The following is a 4,522-nucleotide window of genomic DNA, read 5'->3' as shown; positions in this document are numbered from 1 at the left end:
GTTCAATCTCATTACTGGCAAGTCTCTTTACTCGTTCCGTAACACATCATCCCGTGATCAACTCCTTGGTCACATTGAGCTCATTATTATGATGTCTTACCGAGTGGGCCCAGAGATACCTCTCCGTCACACGGAGTGACAAATCCCAGTCTCGATTCGTGCCAACCCAATAGACACTTTCGGAGATACCCGCAGTGTGCCTTTATAGCCACCCAGTTACGTTGTGACGTTTGGCACACCCAAAGCATTCCTACGGTATCCGGGAGTTGCAGAATCTCATGGTCTATGGAAATGATACTTGACATTAGAAATGCTTTAGCAGACAAACTACACGATCTTGTGCTATGCTTAGGATTGGGTCTTGTCCATCACATCATTCTCCTAATGATGTGATCCCATTATCAACGACATCCAATGTCCATGGTCAGGAAACCGTAACCATCTATTGATCAACGAGCTAGTCGACTAGAGGCTCACTAGGGACATGTTGTGGTCTATGTATTCACACATGTATTACGATTTCTGGATAACACAATGATAGGATGAACAATAGACAATTACCATGAACAAGGAAATATAATAATAACCATTTTATTATTGCCTCTAGGGCATATTTCCAACAAATAAAACACACCCAGACAAGTTCTAGAGATAACCCGGTGGTCGCTCTCTCACAGGGTGATGAGGAGAGGATCGTCGGGTAGGATTATGCTATACGATGTTACTTGATGCTATACTTGCTACTCTCTTCTATATGCTTCAAGATGGAGGTTGCCAGAAGCGTAGTCTTTGATAAGACTAGCTATCCCCCTCTTATTCTGGCATTCTGCAGCTCAGTCCACAGATACTACCCATTTCATTGATACCGATGCATATGTAGTGTAGATCCTTGCTTGCGAGTACTTTGGATGAGTACTCACAGTTGGTTTGTTACCTCTTTTCCCCCTTTTTCATTCTTCCCGGATGTCGCAACCAGATGTTGGAACCCAGGAGCCAGATGCCACCTTCAACGACTCCTACTACACCAAGGGTGCCTACTACTACGTGCAGACCACCGACGACCAGGGGTAGTTTAGTAGGATCCCAGGCAGGAGGGGCATGCGCCTCTTCGATCTGTATCCCTGTTTGTGCAGGACATCTTATGGCAACTTGTTTAACTTATGTCTATACTCAGATATTATTGCTTCCGCTGACTCGTTTATATATGTTCGAGCTCTTGTATTCGAGCCCTCGAGGCCCCTGGCTTGTAATATGAAGCTTGTATTGTTTTATTTGTGTCTAGAGTTGAGTTGTGATATCTTCCGGTGAGTCCTTGATCTTGATCGTACACATTTGCATGTATGATTAGTGTACGATTGAATCGAGGACGTCACACTAAACGCGTTCCTTCGACATCAAAACAAAAGGGAAATACTATTTCCTTACAACTTCAAGTGAGTGTTACTGTCTTGTGCATATCTGGTTTCGCTTACTCGAGGTTAAGTGTGATGATTTATGCATTCGCAACTTCCACTTTGTTCTGCTATCCATTAAGATTGACGCGGGAGTAGTAACTGTCTTAGACTCGAGACATAAAGAGCTTAAGCTGTGGACGGACATGAATGAAATGCTCCAGAAGTAAGTTCAATCATTATCGCACCATATCGACAACTTTCGTTCATTTCCTGATATCAAGTGATCATTTTCTTTGCCAGACAGGGTTTAAAAAAAGTTCACCATAATGGTTCCGTGTCTGAAGAAGGAGCTTCGATTTACACACCTCAAAGTAAGTAGTACTAGCTAGTTCCGCGCATCTCTCATTGATTCTAGTTTCATCAATACCATTATCATGCTTGATTATCAGTTTGATTGAACTCTATTCTCTTGAAGTGTTTGTGGCAGGCACCCAAGAATAATTTATATGGATACTATGTTCGCAATTTCATTCGCCACTCAACCTCTGAGCGGGGCTTATTGGATTTCGGGTTTCGGCAAAACCCTTGAGGTTCGAACACTGGGGTGCGCACGAAGATCTCTCCTCCCTCAAGCACTCACCCTCACCACAATCTCAAGGCTTAGCGCGTCGAACCCACAGAGCAAGAGACACAAGATTTATACTGGTTCAGGCCACCGATGTGGTGTAATACCCTACTCCAGTGTGGTGTGGTGGATTGCCTCTTGGGCTGATGATGAACATTTACAAGGGAAGAACATCCTCCTGGGGTGAGGTGCTCTTGTGCTCGGTGAGCTTGTTTGGGTGTATTGTGTATCGGTTCGACTTCAGTTGCCTCCTAGTGTGGTGGCTAGTCCTATTTATAGAGGCCCTGGTCCTCCTCCCAAATATTGAGCGGGAAGGGATCCAACAATGGCCAAATTCGAAGGGAGACAACTAGTACAAGTTATCCTGACTAAAGGTGGTCTTCGCCTGCCAAAGGCTCTGGTGGTGACGCCGTCTTGGTCTCCACGGTGACCTCCGTCCTGCCGTCCTGCTAGTCTTGGTCTCATTGCACCGATATGGAAACCTTTGCCTGATGCCTCGGTACTCCTCGCCTACGCTTGCCTCTTTAGAACCAAAGAGGAAACGAGGACACTGTGCGCGCTGGCGCCCGCCTGGCGCCCGCTGATGACGCACAAGTATAGGGGATCTATCATAGTCCTTTCGATAAGTAAGAGTGTCGAACCCAACTAGGAGCAGAAGGAAATGACAAGCGGTTTTCAGTAAGGTATTCTCTGCAAGCACTGAAATTATCGGTAACAGATAGTTTTGTGATAAGGTAATTTGTAACGAGTAACAAGTAAAAAGTGTAAGTAAAGTGCAGCAAGGTGGCCCAATCCTTTTTGTAGCAAAGGACAAGCCTGGACAATTTCTTATATGAAGGAAAACGCTCCCGAGGACACATGGGAATTATCGTCAAGCTAGTTTTCATCATGCTCATATGATTCACGTTTGTTACTTTGATAATTTGGTATGTGGGTGGACCGGTGCTTGGGTGCTGTCCTTACTTGGACAAACATCCCACTTATGATTAACTCCTATTGCAAGCATCCGCAACTACAAAAGAAGTATTAAGGTAAACCTAACCACAGCATGAAACATAGGGATCCAAATCAGCCCCTTACGAAGCAACGCATAAACTAGGGTTTAAGCTTCTGTCACTCTAGCAACCCATCATCTACTTATTACTTACCAATGCCTTCCTCTAGGCCCAAACAATGGTGAAGTGTCATGTAGTCGACGTTCACATAACACCACTAGAGGAAAGACAACATACATCTCATCAAAATATCGAACGAATACCAAATTCACATGACTACTTATAGCAAGACTTCTCCCATGTCCTCAGGAACAAACTTAACTACTCACAAAGCATATTCATGTTCATAATCAGAGGGGTATTAATATGCATAATGGATCTAAACATATGATCTTCCACCAAATAACCAACTAGCATCAACTACAAGGAGTAATCAACACTACTAGCAACCCACAGGTACCAATCTGAGGCTTTGGAATAAAGATTGGATACAAGAGATGAACTAGGGTTTGAGAGGAGATGGTGCTGGTGAAGATGTTGATGAAGATTGACCCCCTCCCGATGAGAGGATCGTTGGTGATGATGATGGCGATGATTTCCCCCTCCCGGAGGGAAGTTTCCCCGGCAGAACAGCTCTGCCGGAGCTCTAGATTGGTTCCGCCAAGGTTCCGCCTCGTGGCGGCAGAGTTTGTTCCCGAAAGCTTGCTTATGATTTTTTCCAGGGTAAAAGACCTCTTATAGAAGAAGATGGGCACCGGAGGCCTGACAGGGGGCCCACGAGGCAGGGGGCGTGCCTAGGGGGATAGGGCGCGCCCCCACCCTCGTGGCCAGGGTTCAGGCCCCCTCTGGTATTTTCTTCGCTCAGTATTTTTTATTAATTCCAAAAATGACTTCCGTGGAGTTTCAGGACTTTTGGAGTTGTGCAGAATAGGTCTCTAATATTTGCTCCTTTTCCAGCCCAGAATTCCAGCTGCCGGCATTCTCCCTCTGTAACATCCCAAATTTTCAATTTCGAATGTTATACATTGATCATCATTGCATAGCATATTTTATTGCATTTTGGCAAATCCTCGATAAATCCTAAGCAACTCAAGGACCCTCGGAGAGAGTTGGGGATTTTCCCGATTTATCATATTTGATTTTCATCAAATAATTAAACGAGGATTTTGGTTTTAATTATTTTCTCTCCGGAAAAATATTTCACATTAAAATAAATGAGAGGAGAAAATATGACTTCTCCAAAACAATTGAAATATTGGAGGAAAAAAATATTAAAATCATATATTGGATTTTATTCGGATTTTATTTGCAATTTTAATTGCATTAAAAAAATTGCACGTTGTCAAAACTGCATTTTTGTGTCAAAAAATGTTCACCTTGTTCTAATTATTTTAATTAGACGGGGAAAATTTGTTTTATCATTTTTGGATTTTTATTTATTTTTCTACGATTTTTTTTCTGTTCGGCGGAATATATTTTAAAAAAAACCCACCGCGCCCGACCGGGCC

This window comes from Triticum aestivum, chromosome 2D (genome assembly GCF_018294505.1).
Source record: "Triticum aestivum cultivar Chinese Spring chromosome 2D, IWGSC CS RefSeq v2.1, whole genome shotgun sequence".
NCBI classification, from domain to species: Eukaryota; Viridiplantae; Streptophyta; class Magnoliopsida; order Poales; family Poaceae; genus Triticum; species Triticum aestivum.
The sequence above is the reverse complement of the archived record's forward strand: the minus strand, read 5'-3'. Positions refer to the sequence as shown.